Here is a 22,024-nt window from a genome sequence, read left to right as displayed (position 1 = left end):
TTCCTTTGTTCCAGCCTTGCATTGGTCTCCAGGCTGGCTTGGCTTGAGAAGTATTACCCTCTTGCTTAGAGGACGTAGCACTTGGGGCTGGTCCGTTTCTGCGAAAGGGACGAAAATTAGGTTTATTTTTGGCCTTGAAAGACCTATCCTGAGGAAGGGCGTGGCCCTTGCCCCCAGTGATATCAGAGATAATCTCTTTCAAGTCAGGGCCAAACAGCGTTTTCCCCTTGAAAGGAATGTTAAGCAATTTGTTCTTGGAAGACGCATCCGCTGACCAAGATTTTAACCAAAGCGCTCTGCGCGCCACAATAGCAAAACCAGAATTTTTCGCCGCTAACCTAGCCAATTGCAAAGTGGCGTCTAGGGTGAAAGAATTAGCCAATTTGAGAGCATGAATTCTGTCCATAATCTCCTCATAAGAAGAAGAATTATTATTGAGCGCCTTTTCTAGCTCATCGAACCAGAAACACGCTGCTGTAGTGACAGGAACAATGCATGAAATTGGTTGTAGAAGGTAACCTTGCTGAACAAACATCTTTTTAAGCAAACCTTCTAATTTTTTATCCATAGGATCTTTGAAAGCACAACTATCTTCTATGGGTACAGTGGTGCGTTTGTTTAGAGTAGAAACCGCCCCCTCGACCTTGGGGACTGTCTGCCATAAGTCCTTTCTGGGGTCGACCATAGGAAACAATTTTTTAAATATGGGGGGAGGGACGAAAGGTATACCGGGCCTTTCCCATTCTTTATTTACAATGTCCGCCACCCGCTTGGGTATAGGAAAAGCTTCGGGGGGCCCCGGGACCTCTAGGAACTTGTCCATTTTACATAGTTTCTCTGGAATGACCAAATTCTCACAATCATCCAGAGTGGATAACACCTCCTTAAGCAGAGCGCGGAGATGTTCCAATTTAAATTTAAATGTAATCACATCAGGTTCAGCTTGTTGAGAAATTTTCCCTGAATCTGAAATTTCTCCCTCAGACAAAACCTCCCTGGCCCCCTCAGACTGGGGTAGGGGCCCTTCAGAACCAATATCATCAGCGTCCTCATGCTCTTCAGTATTTTCTAAAACAGAGCAGTCGCGCTTTCGCTGATAAGTGGGCATTTTGGCTAAAATGTTTTTGATAGAATTATCCATTACAGCCGTTAATTGTTGCATAGTAAGGAGTATTGGCGCGCTAGATGTACTAGGGGCCTCCTGTGTGGGCAAGACTGGTGTAGACGAAGGAGGGGATGATGCAGTACCATGCTTACTCCCCTCACTTGAGGAATCATCTTGGGCATCATTTACTCTAAATTTTGTGTCACATAAATCACATCTATTTAAATGAGAAGGAACCTTGGCTTCCCCACATTCAGAACACAGTCTATCTGGTAGTTCAGACATGTTAAACAGGCAAAAACTTGATAAAAGTACAAAAAACGTTTTAAAATAAACCGTTACTGTCACTTTAAATTTTAAACTGAACACACTTTATTACTGCAATTGCGAAAAAGTATGAAGGAATTGTTCAAAATTCACCAAAATTTCACCACAGTGTCTTAAAGCCTTAAAAGTATTGCACACCAAATTTGGAAGCTTTAACCCTTAAAATAACGGAACCGGAGCCGTTTTTATATTTAACCCCTTTACAGTCCCTGGTATCTGCTTTGCTGAGACCCAACCAAGCCCAAAGGGGAATACGATACCAAATGACGCCTTCAGAAAGTCTTTTCTATGTATCAGAGCTCCTCACACATGCATCTGCATGTCATGCTTCTCAAAAACAAGTGCGCAATAGAGGCGCGAAAATGAGACTCTGCCTATGATTAGGGAAAGCCCCTAGAGAATAAGGTGTCCAATACAGTGCCTGCCGGTTATTTTACATAATTCCCAAGATTAAAATAATTCCTCAAGGCTATGGAGTATAAAATATGTTTATATATAAATCGATTTAGCCCAGAAAATGTCTACAGTCTTAAAAAGCCCTTGTGAAGCCCTTTTTTTTTTCTTTCTGTAATAAAAATGGCTTACCGGATCCCATAGGGAAAATGACAGCTTCCAGCATTACATCGTCTTGTTAGAATGTGTCATACCTCAAGCAGCAAAAGTCTGCTCACTGTTCCCCCAACTGAAGTTAATTCCTCTCAACAGTCCTGTGTGGAAACAGCCATCGATTTTAGTAACGGTTGCTAAAATCATTTTCCTCTTACAAACAGAAATCTTCATCTCTTTTCTGTTTCAGAGTAAATAGTACATACCAGCACTATTTTAAAATAACAAACTCTTGATTGAATAATAAAAACTACAGTTAAACACTAAAAAACTCTAAGCCATCTCCGTGGAGATGTTGCCTGTACAACGGCAAAGAGAATGACTGGGGAAGGCGGAGCCTAGGAGGGATCATGTGACCAGCTTTGCTGGGCTCTTTGCCATTTCCTGTTGGGGAAGAGAATATCCCACAAGTAAGGATGACGCCGTGGACCGGACACACCTATGTTGGAGAAATAATTTTCAAAAATAAGCAAAATTAATTACATAGCTATGCTGTCTGGAGCAGCTAACTCCACCCCTCGTATTAGTGTTTAGACACAGGCATTGTATTTCAACTGACTTCACAGCTTCTAGGCATGCTCCAGCAAATAATCCCTATTCACTTTTGCATTCTACCAAAAGAACAATAAACATAGATACAGCCATAAAAGGAATTGTGGGGGGGGGGGGGAGTTAGAGCTTTACAATTCAGAAACTAAAAATAAAGGGTTAATGGCGAGGCACTGCAGTATAAATCTGCAGGTAAAGTAATTAAAGTACATATTATATTATCTTGTCTCTATCCCAACTTGTTTTATGTCCCTTTAAAGACTTATACTGTTGGAAAGGTGAGGTGATTACCTTTCCAACGGTAGGTCTTGGGGGTCTGTAGCTGCTTAGATGCCCAAGATACAAGCATCTAAGCAGCATGCCCCAATCTCTCCATAACTGTCAATTGAATAAAGTTTTGTGATGACGTCATCACGCTCCGTGTTAAGCCCCAAGCCTGCCCTTCAATATAAGGGCAAGATCGGACGGGTGGAGGGAGATGGGGGCCCTCAGGCCCCCTCAAAGTTAGCGAGTCCTAGGGACAGCATGGAGCCGTCGTTAGCACCTGAGGGTGAAACTTAGCGACGGCTCCATGCCTTCGTTAGCACTCAAAGGGTTAATCACCTTTGGCTTTTGTACTTCTCCCAGATCACCTTAAGAGGTCAAAAGCAAATTCTGTTATCTAGGTATACTTTAAAACACAGCATATAAACTGGTATAGGCAACTGCAGTGATGTTTTCAGATAACCTAGGTTTGTAGCACAAGGCATTATTTAGGGAAGAGAGTTCCCCCTTGTTTATTTTCCATTTTTGAAGCCATCATTTAGGAAGACACTACTGTAGCACAGTTACTTTATTCTTAACATAACACAAAAAAGGAAAAATATACTGTGCTATGTGAGGAGGGCTAAGATCAAGCTTCTTCTAATAGTTATCAAGTGTGTTTTAATATTTTTACTATTTATGCAAAAGAAAGAGCATTAGTTCTCCCGAGGACCTATTTAATGGGCACACCACCCGGCTGATTTTACCTATTTCCTACCACCCAGCTCAAATTTAAGCCATTAATAAGCTAAAATTAGCAAATATAAATTTTTTCAAATTTTACTACACACTGTCATTATTATTATAATTATATGCCTTTTGCGTGTGCTTTGGGCAGCTTAAAAGGATGGTAAAGCCAAAAGTAAACATGATTCATGATTCAATGCAATTTTAAACAACTCTCCAGTTTACTCCTGTTATTAAATTCGCTTTGTTCTCTTGATGTCGTCTGTTGAAGAGAAAACAGGCTGATATAGAAGCTTATGAGAATGCAGTGTCTTTAGTTTTCTATTCCAGGAGTATTTGCAACAATGTATAACATTCTGATAAACATTATTGCAAACACTGCTGCCAAATGACAGACTGAATCATACCTCCTTACATTTCCCAGACTATGAAGTCTAGACTATGTGAGTGAGACCTGTGGGTGGTGCAGCGATAAGGAAGGGCAGCATTACAGATGTTCAGTGGGTAGAATATGGGCGGTCTCTGGTTTCAGATCTAAAACTATGGCATTTATACTTTACCAAATGAATCTACAACAGGCAGGGCTCCAAAACTGTAAAAATTATTTAGAAAACCAGATAGTTGGGAGTTCTGCTAAATGTATCTGCACCAGGGAGGATTTTTCTATCATTTGATCTTACAATGACAATATTCATTTATCAGCACCAAATATGTACTGACTGAGGTGCAGAGTGGACAAATTTTGAAAGAGATCCTGTTAGCGTGTCAGGGTACAAGAGGCGGCCCATTCTGAGGGCACCAGGCCTGAAAAACCCCTACCCAACAAAACCCGCTTCGTCCAAAGCCGAGAAAACCTTTAAAAGGAAAAGGCCCCAATGACAAAGACCCATAGATAGTCTACAAGCCTTTCTAGAGACCGCAGGAACCAGACACGACTGAGCCAACAAGCCTCCAGGAGACACTGTCGCCCAGCCGTCGGTCCCAAACAACACACCTTACTAGAGAAAGGGATCAGACTACCGTAATCTCCCACAAAGGGAAAGACGTGGATGACATCCATCAAGGACTCCAAGGACAGCAAGTCCCAATATAAATACAAGGCAAAACCTGAGAAACCGGGCCAAGCTCACAGAGACCCAATCAGTCTCGAACGACCAAGGGAAGGCAACGCCCCGACCCCAAATTGTACAGAAACCACAAGGTAGTACCGGGAATCTGAAACAGAGAAGAGAAGATCTTCTCCCAACACAGTGCAATCAAACCCTAGAATACAACTGAAGACGAAAGTCCCCAGAGTAACAAAGGTCGCTCAGATATCTAAATCTTCAGAACGTGCAGCACATTAGGTAAACACCTGAGTCAAAACACTGCACGCTAAAGTCATCCAAAGAGGACTCTGAAATCTGAAAACCTGCAGGGCAAGTAAGGAGCAGCTGAAGATAGGTTCCAACCCGTCAGGCTGCTAATCATCCACTACACCGTGGACACAACACAGGCTATCCTGAGCCACCAGTCCTTCCCACAGAACCTGAACGTGGAGAAGACACAGAGCCCTCAAGGAGGCTCACCGTACCTCAACGACCCGAGGACGAAGCAGCAGAGCATCACCTCACCGATCCTGCTCCAAACACCAGACCAGCCCAAGTGACAGGCACGTCTGAAAGACAGGGGGAACAGAAAAAAAAAACACAACCACAAGCCTCCAGGAAATGGAAGAATGGGAGGAACTCACCCACCCAACAGAGCTCGGGTGCCAACCCAATACGCTCTTCAAAAATAGGTACTCCCAAGGAGAACCCCCTAGGACCTGAACAGAGAAAAGTGCAGTATTTTCCTGAGAAGTCCTGGCACAACTCCTTATAACAGACCCAACATGGAGACTTAAACTTCCATCGTTGAAACAGGACAAGCCCCAGAACAGCCAACCGCTATCCCTCAGCCCCTGTTCCAACCTCCTGCACACAGGGCAGGACAACGACCCTTCCGAGTGAGGAAAACCCCACCTCTTAAGGAAGATAACTACCCCTTCAAAGGGGAGAGTCCAGATAAAAACCTGAACATACTTCAATGGAGGTCCTCCATACTTCAGTTATTAATGTTATTTGTTGTGGACCTAACTGTATTTGTTTTTGTAATTGTATTTAATGACTTTATGTTATTAAGTGCCCGCTCCCTCTACTCCATGTACCTACAGAAGGGATAAGCTCTCACCAAAAGATCTCCAGCGAAACAATTCGCTGGGATAGCACTCAACTCAATTGGACTAACAGTCTCTTTCATTATTGCTGATGGGGCGGAAGCACAGTTAATTCTCTGTATATGGAATGTTCTAAATGACACATTTCTCTGTATTGCTATACAGAGTTACCTTACCTTTCTGTATCAATGTTGGTCTCTCAATAAAAGATATTTTAAAACTTTAAAAAAAATAAAAAAAAATTGAACATACTTGGTAAAAGTCCATGTGCCAACTATCGTGTCACAAAACCCCACAAAGTGAAGAACGTGCACTTGTGAAGAACAAGTAACCATAGCTGGAAAGGAATCTCAACTATCAGTATACAGGCCCGCAAACTCTATAACTAAATCATTGCGGAACACCTTCCAAGGACAAAACCCGGCCTTAAGGAACATACTAGCACCCAAAGGTGAACGCAATCCTGGCTCAGCTGCTATCAGTTTAAACGAGCTAGCCATTAAGCCAAGACCAGTGTTCCCGAGAACCTGGGTCACCCCGAACCAGTCCGCAGGATCGTAAGTCTCCAGACATCTAAAAGGATCCAAGACAAGAACCCTGGGCACGGGCCCCAGAATCGTTTAGAAACAAACACCCCAGGGAACACCAGATACCTCGTCTGAGGGAATCAGACCTCACAGAGGAAGACAACCGGACTAAACCGGAGAACGGGAACTAGAACCCTTTCGTAATTCCTTGCCCAAGGGAATAGACACCCCTAGCAGGATTCCACCCTCCAAAAATAAGCTAGGGCACAACAGAGTCGCGCAAATACTCTAGAACCCAAGGGCGGCAAAGACAACACACAGGAAGTCCAAGACCAGGGAAAAAACAAGGACAGAGTCACCCAAAGGTAGAGGGTAGAACAAAAGCTAGTCTCCATATTCCTCTCAGGACACATAACCAGAGGACCAAACCCAAGAGAAAAGAATGCAGAGCATCCCAAACCCCGGTAACAAAAAAAACCCTAAGCGAGCTTGGAGAAGGAGACATCACAGCCTATCATCCCTGATATGGAGACGACTAGCTCCCGGAAGAAGGAAAAAGCCTCACGGCCCTCACTTCCTATAATTAGACGGCAAAAACCATGAAATAGAACCAGAAATTCCAGAAGTCTCGACCCGAAGGAAGAGAACCTCAAGGAACAAGACCAAAAGGGACAATTCCAAAAAGCCCCTAAAGGCAAGACCGCCAGGAACCGGCAGCAAGGAGGCCCGAAGTCCTCCCAACCTCCAACCAACGCGGGGAAGGAAACACTCCAAGACCCGACAGAAAAACGGAATCCATTGAGTGTGTCGCAGTAGCACTCCTAGTCCCAGTCAACCAACATGAAAAGGCTAATGAGGACTGACTGAATCCCCCATGCCTAACGGACCCTTAGGTCTTCTCAAAATGCTTAGCTGAAACTTAACGAAAAACAAGAAATAACACGAAATAATAATGTAAAATACTCAGCACCCTAACCTGACCAGAAAGGCAAAACAGGCGCCACGTGTCTGATTAGGCCTCAAGACAGAGGATCTGAACCCAATCAGGACCAGCCTGAATCTAAGGGTCACTGTCAAAGGCAGCATAGAATCCCCCCTAGAAAGGGAGAAATAAACAGCAGACAAACATAGGACTAAACACATACAAACAAACTTCCTTAGAAGCAACAGTGCGATCAAACAATCGCGAGTATCAATTCCAGATAAAATTCCCGGAGGAATAGAAAACCAACATGAGCTTTAAACCAAATAAAAATAATCCTAACCGGATAATAAAAGATAAGGCAACCCGCAGGTTATCGCCTAAGAAGAACAGTCGCACCCGCAGGACCGGCCCAACAGGGACCCTGTTCTTCCAAGCTCAGACAGGGAAGAGATACTCAAACAAGACTATAAGACTATTACTTCATCCCCTTATGTCTAATTCTGTACGCTATTCGAAGAAACAGACGGAAAATTCTCAGATCCTTCAAGGATGGGATCTTCCGACCACGCCAAAGCGTGCCTCAATAAAACACGAAGGCGCGCCAGTCTATACCGAAAAGCCCAGCATACACCCGCCAGAGCAAAAGACGACTCCGGCCCCGAAGGTTGACCCCCCTGAAGCCTCAGGGACAGTCGTTCCCCCAGAGAGCTGAATAGGCCATCCCATACCTGAAGAGCCCTGGATAACGGAGCACGAACAATATCTTAAACCAACTTTTGGAAGTTGCAGGTGCGCCAGCGCCAAAATTATGGACATGCGAAATCATGCCGAAACCCCCAGCGGGAACAAGCCATTTTCCAGAAAAGGATAAGCAAATTCTGGGTTACCTGCATGCGTAGTAAGCGATGGTGGAAGGGAACTCGCCACTCGGAGGACAGAAGCCCCAAAGGCGGATGGCTCAGAGGCCCCTTGATTCCCCGATCCCGAGGAATTGAGCACTCTAATACGGCATTCAGGACATTACTGATAGGCTTAACGAAAAACAAGAAATAACACAAAATAATAATGTAAAATATTCAGCACCCTAAAACAGACGGAATATTCGGGGCAATACACATTCTGCGCAAGGAGTATAAACTGAAACAGAGACGTCTGTCTCCACAATATCAGACTCCTCCATAACTAGAATATTGATACAGAAGATTGGACAAAAAAATTTAAACGGCACCTGACACCCACAGTGGCTGGGGCACTCACCACCTCCTCTGAACCCAACACAAGCAGACCAGAATATCTCTGTTGCCACACGGTCAGGAATGCGGAAATGGAGGCCAAAAAAACATAATTTATGTAAGAACTTACCTGATAAATTCATTTCTTTCATATTAGCAAGAGTCCATGAGCTAGTGACGTATGGGATATACATTCCTACCAGGAGGGGCAAAGTTTCCCAAACCTCAAAATGCCTACAAATACACCCCTCACCACACCCAAAAATCAGTTTAACGAATAGCCAAGAAGTGGGGTGATAAGAAAAAAGTGCGAAAGCATAAAAAATAAGGAATTGGCATAATTGTTCTTTATACAAAAAAATCATAACCAACACAAAAAGGGTGGGCCTCATGGACTTTTGCTAATATGAAAGAAATGAATTTATCAGGTAAGTTCTTACATAAATTATGTTTTCTTTCATGTAATTAGCAAGAGTCCATGAGCTAGTGACGTATGGGATAATGACTACCCAAGATGCGGATCTTTCCACGCAAGAGTCACTAGAGAGGGAGGGATAAAATAAAGACAGCCAATTCCGCTGAAAAATAATCCACACCCAAAATAAAGTTTAACCCCTTAACGACTGAGGACGTGCAGGGTACGTCCTCAGAAAAAAGGCAGTTAATGCCTGAGAACGTACTCTGCACGTCCTCAGTGTGGAAAGCAGCTGGAAGCGATCCTGCTCGCTTCCAGCTGCTTTCCGGTTATTGCAGTGATGCCTCGATATGGAGGCATCCTGCAATAACCCTGCATGGCCATCCGATGCAGAGAGAGCCACTCTGTGGCCCTCTCTGCACCGGACATCGGTGGCCGGTAACGTTGGTGGGTGGGAGCTGACTTGGGAGGCGGGTGGGCGGCCATCGATGGGCCGTATAAGGTGGAGGGGGGCGGGATCGGGGCCGGAGCTGACGGGGGCGCGCACGGGCGCGCGCGCGTGCACAGAGGGTGGCGGGCGGGCGCGTGCACGGGGCGGGAGCGGGTGGGAACCGCTATACTACAGAAAATTAGATTGTAACTGTGGGGGAAAAGGGACACAAAAACAAAACAAAAACAAATAAACTTTAGTAAAAGGGATCTTGGAGGGGTGGGGGGTTGTTCTTGGGTGTGGGGGGAGCTACACTATAGAAAAAGGGATTTTTGTTAAAAAAAAAGCACATTTTTGTTCTAAACTGGGTACTGGCAGACAGCTGCCAGTACCCAAGATGGCGCCCATTAAGGCAGAGGGGGAGGGTTAGAGAGCTGTTTGGTGGGGGATCTGTGAGGTTGGGGGCTAAGGGGGGATCCTACACAGCAGCATATGTAAATATGCTAAAAAAAAAAACTCAAAAAAGCCCAAATATACCTTTTATTTTAGTACTGGCAGAGTTTCTGCCAGTACTTAAGATGGCGGGGACAATTGTGGGGTGGGGGAGGGAAGAGAGCTATTTGGGAGGCATCAGGGGGTCTGATGTTTCAGGTGGGAGGCTGAGCTCTACACTAAAGCTAAAATTAACCCTGCAAGTTCCCTACAAGCTACATAATTAACCCCTTCACTGCTAGACATAATACACGCGTGATGCGCAGCAGCATTTAGCGGCCTTCTAATTACCAAAAAGCATCGCCAAAGCCATATATGTCTGCTATTTCTGAACAAAGGGGATCCCAGAGAAACATTTACAACCATTTGTGCCATAATTGCATAAGCTGTTTGTAAATGATTTCAGTGAGAAACCTAAAATTGTGAAAAAGTTAACGGTTTTTTTTTATTTGATTGCATTTGGCGGTGAAATGGTGGCATGAAATATACCAAAATGGGCCTAGATCAATAGTTGGGGTTGTCTACTACACTACACTAAAGCTAAAATTACCCCAAAATGCTCCCTACATGCTCCCTAATTAACCCCTTCATTGCTGGGCATAATACACGTGTGGTGCGCAGTGGCATTTAGCGGCCTTCTAATTACCAAAAAGCAATGCTAAAGCCATATATGTCTGCTATTTCTGAACAAAGGGGATCCCAGAGAAGAATTTACAACCATTTATGCCATAATTGCACAAGCGGTTTGCAAATAATTTCAGTGAGAAACCAAAAGTTTGTAAAAAATTTGTAAAAAAGTGAACGATTTTTTGTATTTGATCGCATTTGGCGGTAAAATGGTGGCATGAAATATACCAAAATGGGCCTAGATCAATACTTTGGGTTGTCTACTAAAAAAAAATATATACATGTCAGTGGATATTCAGAGATTCCTGAAAGATATCAGTGTTCTAATGTAACTAGCACTAATTTTGAAAAAAAATGGTTTGGAAATAGCAAAGTGCTACTTGTATTTATGGCCCTATAAGTTACAAAAAAAGCAAAGAACATGTAAACATTTGGTATTTCTAAACTCAGGATAAAATTTTGAAACTATTTAGCATGGGTGTTATTTGGTGGTTGTAGATATGTAACAGATTTTGGGGGTCAAAGTTAGAAAAAATTTGTTTTTTTCGATTTTTTCCTCATATTTTATATTTTTTTTTATAGTAAATGATAAGATATGATGAAAATAATGGTATCTTTAGAAAGTCCATTTAATGGCGAGAAAAACGGTATATAATATGTGTGGGTACAGTAAATGAGTAAGAGGAAAATTACAGCTAAACACAAACACCGCAGAAATGTAAAAATAGCCTTGGTCCCAAACGGACAGAAAATGGAAAAGTGCTGTGGTCATTAAGGGGTTAAATTGAAAACATAAGCAGAAGATTCAAACTGAAACAGCTGCCTGAAGTACTTTTCTACCAAAAACAGCTTCAGAAGAAGAAAACACATCAAAATGGTAGAATTTAGTAAAAGTATGCAAAGAAGACCAAGTTGCTGCTTTGCAAATCTGATCAACCGAAGCTTCATTCCTAAACGCCCAGGAAGTAGAAACTGACCTAGTAGAATGAGCTGTAATCCTTTGAGGCGGAGTTTTACCCGACTCGACATAAGCATGATGAATTAAAGATTTCAACCAAGATGCCAAAGAAATGGCAGAGGCCTTCTGACCTTTCCTAGAACCGGAAAAGATAACAAATAGACTAGAAGTCTTTCGGAAATTCTTAGTAGCTTCAACATAATATTTCAAAGCTCTAACAACATCCAAAGAATGCAATGATCTCTCCTTAGAATTCTTAGGATTAGGACATAATGAAGGAACCACAATTTCTCTACTAATGTTGTTAGAATTCACAACCTTAGGAAAAAAATTAAAAAGAAGTTCGCAACACCGCCTCATCCTGATGAAAAATCAGAAAAGGAGACTCACAAGAAAAGAGCAGATAATTCAGAAACTCTTCTAGCAGAAGAGATGGCCAAAAGAAACAAAACTTTCCAAGAAAGTAATTTAATGTCCAGTGAATGCATAGGTTCAAACGGAGGAGTTTGAAGAGCCCCCAGAACCAAATTCAAACTCCAAGGAGGAGAAAATTGACTTAATAACAGATTTTATACGAACCAAAGCTTGTATAAAACAATGAATATCAGGAAGAATAGCAATCCTTCCGTGAAAAAGAACAGAAAGAGCAGAGATTTGTCCTTTCAAGGAACTTGCAGACAAACCTTTATCCAAACCATCCTGAAGAAACTGTAAAATTCTCGGAATTCTAAAAGAATGCCAGGAAAAATGATGAGAAAGACACCAAGAAATGTAAGTCTTCCAGACTCGATAATATATCATCCTAGATACAGATCTACGAGCCTGTAACATAGTATTAATCACAGAGTCAGAGAAACCTCTTTGACTAAGAATCAAGCGTTCAATCTCCATATCTTTAAATTTAAGGATTTGAGATCCTGATGGTAAAAAACAGAATTTATGTTTACCTGATAAATTTCTTTCTCCAACGGTGTGTCCGGTCCACGGCGTCATCCTTACTTGTGGGATATTCTCTTCCCCAACAGGAAATGGCAAAGAGCCCAGCAAAGCTGGTCACATGATCCCTCCTAGGCTCCGCCTACCCCAGTCATTCGACCGACGTTAAGGAGGAATATTTGCATAGGAGAAACCATATGGTACCGTGGTGACTGTAGTTAAAGAAAATAAATTATCAGACCTGATTAAAAAACCAGGGCGGGCCGTGGACCCGACACACCGTTGGAGAAAGAAATTTATCAGGTAAACATAAATTCTGTTTTCTCCAACATAGGTGTGTCCGGTCCACGGCGTCATCCTTACTTGTGGGAACCAATACCAAAGCTTTAGGACACGGATGAAGGGAGGGAGCAAATCAGGTCACCTAAATGGAAGGCACCACGGCTTGCAAAACCTTTCTCCCAAAAATAGCCTCAGAAGAAGCAAAAGTATCAAACTTGTAAAATTTGGTAAAAGTGTGCAGAGAAGACCAAGTCGCTGCCCTACATATCTGATCAACAGAAGCCTCGTTCTTGAAGGCCCATGTGGAAGCCACAGCCCTAGTGGAATGAGCTGTGATTCTTTCGGGAGGCTGCCGTCCGGCAGTCTCGTAAGCCAATCTGATGATGCTTTTAATCCAAAAAGAGAGAGAGGTAGAAGTTGCCTTTTGGCCTCTCCTTTTACCTGAATAAACAACAAACAAGGAAGATGTTTGTCTAAAATCCTTTGTAGCATCTAAATAGAATTTTAGAGCGCGAACAACATCCAAATTGTGCAACAAACGTTCCTTCTTTGAAACTGGTTTTGGACACAGAGAAGGTACGATAATCTCCTGGTTAATGTTTTTGTTAGAAACAACTTTTGGAAGAAAACCAGGTTTAGTACGTAAAACCACCTTATCTGCATGGAACACCAGATAAGGAGGAGAACACTGCAGAGCAGATAATTCTGAGACTCTTCTAGCAGAAGAAATCGCAACTAAAAACAAAACTTTCCAAGATAATAACTTAATATCAACGGAATGTAAGGGTTCAAACGGAACCCCCTGAAGAACTGAAAGAACTAAATTGAGACTCCAAGGAGGAGTCAAAGGTTTGTAAACAGGCTTGATTCTAACCAGAGCCTGAACAAAGGCTTGAACATCTGGCACAGCTGCCAGCTTTTTGTGAAGTAATACCGACAAGGCAGAAATCTGTCCCTTCAGGGAACTTGCAGATAATCCTTTTTCCAATCCTTCTTGAAGGAAGGATAGAATCCTAGGAATCTTAACCTTGTCCCAAGAAAATCCTTTAGATTCACACCAACAGATATATTTTTTCCAAATTTTGTGGTAAATCTTTCTAGTTACAGGCTTTCTGGCCTGAACAAGAGTATCAATAACAGAATCTGAGAATCCTCGCTTCGATAAAATCAAGCGTTCAATCTCCAAGCAGTCAGCTGGAGTGAAACCAGATTCGGATGTTCGAACGGACCCTGAACAAGAAGGTCTCGTCTCAAAGGTAGCTTCCAAGGTGGAGCCGATGACATATTCACCAGATCTGCATACCAAGTCCTGCGTGGCCACGCAGGAGCTATCAAGATCACCGACGCCCTCTCCTGATTGATCCTGGCTACCAGCCTGGGTATGAGAGGAAATGGCGGGAACACATAAGCTAGTTTGAAGGTCCAAGGTGCTACTAGTGCATCCACTAGAGCCGCCTTGGGATCCCTGGATCTGGCCCCGTAGCAAGGAACTTTGAAGTTCTGACGAGAGGCCATCAGATCCATGTCTGGAATGCCCCACAGGTGAGTGACTTGGGCAAAGATTTCCGGATGGAGTTCCCACTCCCCCGGATGCAATGTCTGACGACTCAGAAAATCCGCTTCCCAATTTTCCACTCCTGGGATGTGGATAGCAGACAGGTGGCAGGAGTGAGACTCCGCCCATAGAATGATTTTGGTCACTTCTTCCATCGCTAGGGAACTCCTTGTTCCCCCCTGATGGTTGATGTACGCAACAGTTGTCATGTTGTCTGATTGAAACCGTATGAACTTGGACCTCGCTAGCCGAGGCCAGGCCTTGAGAGCATTGAATATCGCTCTCAGTTCCAGAATATTTATCGGTAGAAGAGATTCTTCCCGAGACCAAAGACCCTGAGCTTTCAGGGGTCCCCAGACCGCGCCCCAGCCCATCAGACTGGCGTCGGTCGTGACAATGACCCACTCTGGTCTGCGGAACGTCATCCCTTGAGACAGATTGTCCAGGGACAGCCACCAACGGAGTGAGTCTCTGGTCCTCTGATTTACTTGTATCTTCGGAGACAAGTCTGTATGGTCCCCATTCCACTGACTGAGCATGCACAGTTGTAATGGTCTTAGATGAATGCGCGCAAAAGGAACTATGTCCATCGCCGCTACCATCAACCCGATCACTTCCATGCACTGAGCTATGGAAGGAAGAGGAACAGAATGAAGTATCCGACAAGAGTCTAGAAGTTTTGTTTTTCTGGCCTCTGTTAGAAAGATCCTCATTTCTAAGGAGTCTATAATTGTTCCCAAGAAGGGAACCCTTGTTGACGGGGATAGAGAACTCTTTTCCACGTTCACTTTCCAGCCGTGAGATCTGAGAAAGGCCAGGACAATGTCCGTGTGAGCCTTTGCTTGAGGAAGGGACGACGCTTGAATCAGAATGTCGTCCAGGTAAGGTACTACTGCAATGCCCCTTGGTCTTAGCACCGCTAGAAGGGACCCTAGTACCTTTGTGAAAATCCTTGGAGCAGTGGCTAATCCGAAAGGAAGCGCCACGAACTGGTAATGTTTGTCCAGGAATGCAAACCTTAGGAACCGATGATGTTCCTTGTGGATAGGAATATGTAGATACGCATCCTTTAAATCCACCGTGGTCATGAATTGACCCTCCTGGATGGAAGGAAGAATAGTTCGAATGGTTTCCATCTTGAAAGATGGAACCTTGAGAAACTTGTTTAAGATCTTGAGATCTAAGATTGGTCTGAACGTTCCCTCTTTTTTGGGAACTATGAACAGATTGGAGTAGAACCCCATCCCTTGTTCTCTTAGTGGAACAGGATGAATCACTCCCATTTTTAACAGGTCTTCTACACAATGTAAGAACGCCTGTCTTTTTATGTGGTCTGAAGACAACTGAGACCTGTGGAACCTCCCCCTTGGGGGAAGTCCCTTGAATTCCAGAAGATAACCCTGGGAGACTATTTCTAGCGCCCAAGGATCCAGAACATCTCTTGCCCAAGCCTGAGCGAAGAGAGAGAGTCTGCCCCCCACCAGATCCGGTCCCGGATCGGGGGCCAATATTTCATGCTGTCTTGGTAGCAGTGGCAGGCTTCTTGGCCTGCTTTCCCTTGTTCCAGCCTTGCATTGGTCTCCAAGCTGGCTTGGCTTGAGAAGTATTACCCTCTTGCTTAGAGGACGTAGCACTTTGGGCTGGTCCGTTTTTACGAAAGGGACGAAAATTAGGTCTGTTTTTCGCCTTGAAAGGCCGATCCTGAGGAAGGGCGTGGCCCTTACCCCCAGTGATATCCGAGATAATCTCTTTCAAGTCAGGGCCAAACAGCGTTTTCCCCTTGAAAGGAATGTTTAGTAGCTTGTTCTTGGAAGACGCATCAGCCGACCAAGATTTCAACCAAAGCGCTCTGCGCGCCACAATAGCAAACCCAGAATTCTTAGCCGCTAACCTAGCCAATTGCAAAGTGGCGTCTAGGGTGAAAGAATTAGCCAATTTGAGAGCATTGATTCTGTCCATAATCTCCTCATAAGGAGGAGAATCACTGTCGAGCGCCTTTATCAGCTCATCAAACCAGAAACATGCGGCTGTAGTGACAGGGACAATGCATGAAATTGGTTGTAGAAGGTAACCCTGCTGAACAAACATCTTTTTAAGCAAACCTTCTAATTTTTTATCCATAGGATCTTTGAAAGCACAACTATCCTCTATGGGTATAGTGGTGCGTTTGTTTAAAGTAGAAACCGCTCCCTCGACCTTGGGGACTGTCTGCCATAAGTCCTTTCTGGGGTCGACCATAGGAAACAATTTTTTAAATATGGGGGGAGGGACGAAAGGAATACCGGGCCTTTCCCATTCTTTATTAACAATGTCCGCCACCCGCTTGGGTATAGGAAAAGCTTCTGGGAGCTCCGGCACCTCTAGGAACTTGTCCATTTTACATAGTTTCTCTGGGATGACCAACTTTTCACAATCATCCAGAGTGGATAATACCTCCTTAAGCAGAATGCGGAGGTGTTCCAACTTAAATTTAAAGGCAATTACATCAGGTTCAGCCTGTTGAGAAATGTTCCCTGAATCAGTAATTTCTCCCTCAGACAAAACCTCCCTGGCCCCCTCAGATTGGGTTAGGGGCCCTTCAGAGATATTAATATCAGCGTCGTCATGCTCTTCAGAAACTAAAACAGAGCAGCCACGCTTACGCTGACAAGGGTTCAATTTGGCTAAAATGTTTTTGACAGAATTATCCATTACAGCCGTTAATTGTTGCATAGTAAGGAGTATTGGCGCGCTAGATGTACTAGGGGCCTCCTGAGTGGGCAAGACTCGTGTAGACGAAGGAGGGAATGATGCAGTACCATGCTTACTCCCCTCACTTGAGGAATCATCTTGGGCATCATTGTCATTATCACATAAATCACATTTATTTAAATGAACAGGAATTCTGGCTTCCCCACATTCAGAACACAGTCTATCTGGTAGTTCAGACATGTTAAACAGGCATAAACTTGATAATAAAGTACAAAAAACGTTTTAAAATAAAACCGTTACTGTCACTTTAAATTTAAACTGAACACACTTTATTACTGCAATTGCGAAAAAACATGAAGGAATTGTACAAAATTCACCAAATTTTCACCACAGTGTCTTAAAGCCTTAAAAGCATTGCACACCAAATTTGGAAGCTTTAACCCTTAAAATAACGGAACCGGAGCCGTTTTAAAACTTTAACCCCTTTACAGTCCCTGGTATCTGCTTTGCTGAGACCCAACCAAACCCAAAGGGGAATACGATACCAAATGACGCTTCAGAAAGTCTTTTCTAAGTATCAGAGCTCCTCTCACATGCGACTGCATGCCATGCCTCTCAAAAACAAGTGCGCCACACCGGCGCGAAAATGAGGCTCTGCTTATGCTTTGGGAAAGCCCCAGAGAAATAAGGTGTCTAATACAGTGCCTGCCGATATTATAATATCAATATACCCAGATAAAATGATTCCTCAAGGCTAAATATGTTTTAAAACTGAATCGATTTAGCCCAGAAAAGTCTACAATCTTAATAAGCCCTTGTGAAGCCCTTATTTACCATCGTAATAAACATGGCTTACCGGATCCCATAGGGAAAAATGACAGCTTCCAGCATTACATCGTCTTGTTAGAATGTGTCATACCTCAAGCAGCAAGAGACTGCACACTGTTCCCCCAACTGAAGTTAATTGCTCTCAACAGTCCTGTGTGGAACAGCCATGGATTTTAGTTACGGTGCTAAAATCATTTTCCTCATACAAACAGAAATCTTCATCTCTTTTCTGTTTCTGAGTAAATAGTACATACCAGCACTATTTTAAAATAACAAACTCTTGATTGAATAATAAAAACTACAGTTAAACACTAAAAAACTCTAAGCCATCTCCGTGGAGATGTTGCCTGTACAACGGCAAAGAGAATGACTGGGGTAGGCGGAGCCTAGGAGGGATCATGTGACCAGCTTTGCTGGGCTCTTTGCCATTTCCTGTTGGGGAAGAGAATATCCCACAAGTAAGGATGACGCCGTGGACCGGACACACCTATGTTGGAGAAAAGGACCTTATGACAGAAGGTCTGGTCTTAACGGAAGAGTCCACGGATGACAAGAAGCCATGCGGACAAGATCCGCATACCAAAACCTGTGAGGCCATGCTGGAGCCACCAGCAGAAAAAACGAGCATTCCTTCAGAATCTTGGAGATTACTCTTGGAAGAAGAACTAGAGGCGGAAAGATATAGGCAGGATGATACTTCCAAGGAAGTGACAATGCATCCACTGCTTCCGCCTAAGGATCCCTGGATCTGGACAGATACCTGGGAAGTTTCTTGTGTAGATGAGAAACCATCAGATCAATTTCTGGAAGTCCCCGCATTTGAACAATCTGAAGAAACACCTCTGTGTGAAGAGACCACTCGCCCGGATGTAACGCTTGGCGACTGAGATAATCCGCTTCCCAATTGTCTATACCTGGGATATGAACCGCAGAGATTAGACAGGAGCTGGATTCCGCCCATACCAGAATTCGAGATACTTCTTTCATAGCCAGAGGACTGTGAGTCCCTTCTTAATGATTGATATATGCCACAGTTGTGACATTGTCTGTCTGAAAACAAATGAACGATTCTCTCTTTAGAAGAGGCCATGACTGAAGAGCTCTGAAAACTGCACGGAGTTCCAAAATATTGATTGGAAATCTCACCTCCTGAGATTTCCCAAACCCCTTGTGCTGTCAGAAACCCCCATACAGCTCCCCAACCTGTCAGACTTGCATCTGTTGAGATCACAGTCCAGGTTGGAAGAAAAAAAGAAGCCCCCTGAACTAAACGATGGTGGTCTGTACCACTTCAGAGGGTGTCGAACAATCGGTTTTAAAGATATTAAATGAGATATCTTTGTATAATCCCGGCACCACCGGTTCAGCATACAGAGCTGAAGAGGTCGCATGTGAAAAATGAGCAAAGGGGAACACGTCCAATGCAGCAGTCATAAGAACCTAGAATTTCCATGCATAAGGCTACCGAAGGGAATGATTGAGACTGAAGGTTTCGATAAGCTGAAACCAATTTCAGACGTCTCTAATCCAACAGAAACAGAGACATGGACACTGAATCTATCCGGAAATCTAAAAAAGGTTACTCTTGTCTGAGGAATCAACAAACTTTTTGGTTAATTGATCCTCCAACCATGTTCTTGAAGAAACAACACTCATAAAAAGCTGGAAAGGATCTTTCCATTGAAAATGAGCAAAGGGAATTGAAGCCAATGCTGTTAAAACTTCTATGCATATATAGCAACTGAAGGAAATAATAGAGACTAAAGGTACCGACAGACGGAACCCAAATCAAATTGTCCCTTGTCTGATAGAGACAAAGATAGTGACATAAACCATCTGGAAACCTAAAAAAGGTGACCCTTGCGTGAGGAATCAAGAGCTTTTGAAAAAAAGATCCTCTAACTATGTCCTGAAGAGCAAGTGAAACGTATGAGATTCCACATCCACAGGAAATAATCTGAATGAAAACAGAAAAATGAAGAATATGCATTTATTGTATCTAATGAAAACAAATAATGCTATCAATGACCATAAAAAAGGCAGAATAGTTTGAATAAAACTCCAAAACCCAGTTCCTAGAAAAAGAACTGGAAGAAATACCCCAGAAGATTCCAGGTCTGAGCAGCGCTTGAGCCATGCTTCAACAGTATCCAGAATATATAGGACAGAAACACACTGAAAGAAAGTGTTAGCCTTACTGGAATAAAATCAAAGAAATTTGGACAGAATAGAACCAAATAAATTTCAAAGAAGTCTTAACCTGCCCCTTACCAGCCAAGCTGGAATACGGTACGTACATCGCAATATTAGGGAGCTGATTCGAACCCCAATTATAAACATGTTACTTGGGAAAGAACTCAGGAATTCGTTCCTTAATAAGAAGAACCAAACTAATATAAGCTTAAAGTTTAGTCTTAGAACTCAATCTTGAAGCCCATAGTAACAGTTAAGAATTGAAATCCAATTATAATTGATTATCTTAGAACAAAAGAAATATGGATTTTCTTTTTGTTTTGTTTTTTGTTTGTTTTTTAAAAACACAAAATTCTTCTAGCTAAAATAGCTAAAGACATAGATTAACCCTCATTTGCGAATATATTCAATAAAATGAAGACACAAATGAAGTCATTAGCATGATAGTCCAGTTTAAAGGACCAGTCAAAACAGAGGACTTGTAAAATGCAAAACAACAAGACAAATGCAACAGCACGTAGTCTAGTAAATGTTGTCCCTTTAACAATGCTAAAATAAATCATAATCTGATACTTAGAAAAGTACCTGAAACTAAATAATTTTCCATAAATAAGATATAACTATATAAAGGAAAATAAATACTATTTTGCTATAACAACAATAGCATAATTAGTAGGAGTAGAGATAGCTCCAATAAATTGGAGAACCCTCCAAATTAAATTTAACTGCTGACAAAGAATAAAGTTTAAAAATAAAAGAAAATTCTCAGCCTATTCCATTCCCTAGTATGGGGAATTGAAAGGAAAAACCTCTGAAATCACAGAAGAATAAAAAGGCAGAAATAGTGTCAGCTAGTTTTAAAGAACTAGTTACCTTAATATCCAAAATAATCAACACCTCTCAACAAAGAACAAATGTACTTTAATAATAAAAAAATTATATAAAAAAGTAGATTTTTTAGTGTTAATATCTGATGAAGAGAATTTCTGAAAGAGAAAATAACATCATCAGAGAAGGATAAATCAGTATGTTGTTGGTCATTTGAAACTTCAATAATTAAAAAAAGAAGTGAAAAAGACCTAAAAATTGTATTAGAAGGCACGAAGTCAGACAAAGCCTTAATCAGAAAAAATATTTCTTATAAATCTTCTAAACATTTCTTGTACTTAAAAATGGAAATGTATAAAGCATAAATACTAATGGAATCTGCATGTAAAAGTATATCATAATAACTTAATACAAACCATAGCTAAAGATAAACATTTATAACATTTAAAATAAATGAACTTAGCTTTGGTAGAACTGAAACTCAGTTAAGCATTTTTCCAGAAGTGGCTTCTGACTCAGGGACAAACGGAGACATCTTGCAATATGTAATAGAAAAAACAACATATAAAGCAAAATTGATCAAATTCCTTAAATGACAGTTTCAGGAATGGGGAAAAAAATGCCAGTGAACAAGCTTCTAGCAACCAGAAGCAATAAATAATGAGACTTAAATAATGTGGAGACAATAGTGGCGCCCATATTTTTTAGCGCCAAAAAAAGACGCCCACATTATTTGGCGCCTAAATGCTTTTGGCGCCAAAAATGACGCCACATCCGGAACGCTGACACTTTTGGCGCAAAAAAACGCAACTTCCGGCGACACGTATGACGCCGGAAACCGAAAAAAAAATTTGCGCCAAAAAAGTCTGCGCCAAGAATGACGCAATAAAATGAAGCATTTTCAGCCCCCGCGAGCCTAATAGCCCACAGGGAAAAAGTCAAATTTTAAGGTAAGAAAAAAATTGATTAATCCATATGCATTATCCCAAATATGAAACTGACTGTCTGAAATAAGGAATGTTGAACATCCTGAGTCAAGGCAAATAAATGTTTGAACACATATATTTAGAACTTTATATAAAAGTGCCCAACCATAGCTTAGAGTGTCACAGAAAATAAGACTTACTTACCCCAGGACACTCATCTACAAGTAGTAGAAAGCCAAACCAGTACTGAAACGAGAATCAGTAGAGGAAATGGTATATATAAGAGTATATCGTCGATCTGAAAAGGGAGGTAAGAGATGAATCTCTACGACCGATAACAGAGAACCTATGAAATTGACCCCGTAGAAGGAGATCATTGAATTCAAATAGGCAATACTCTCCTCA

The sequence above is a fragment of the Bombina bombina genome, unplaced genomic scaffold (assembly GCF_027579735.1).
Source record: "Bombina bombina isolate aBomBom1 unplaced genomic scaffold, aBomBom1.pri scaffold_1540, whole genome shotgun sequence".
NCBI classification, from domain to species: domain Eukaryota; kingdom Metazoa; phylum Chordata; class Amphibia; order Anura; family Bombinatoridae; genus Bombina; species Bombina bombina.
This window is presented reverse-complemented; position numbering follows the sequence as displayed.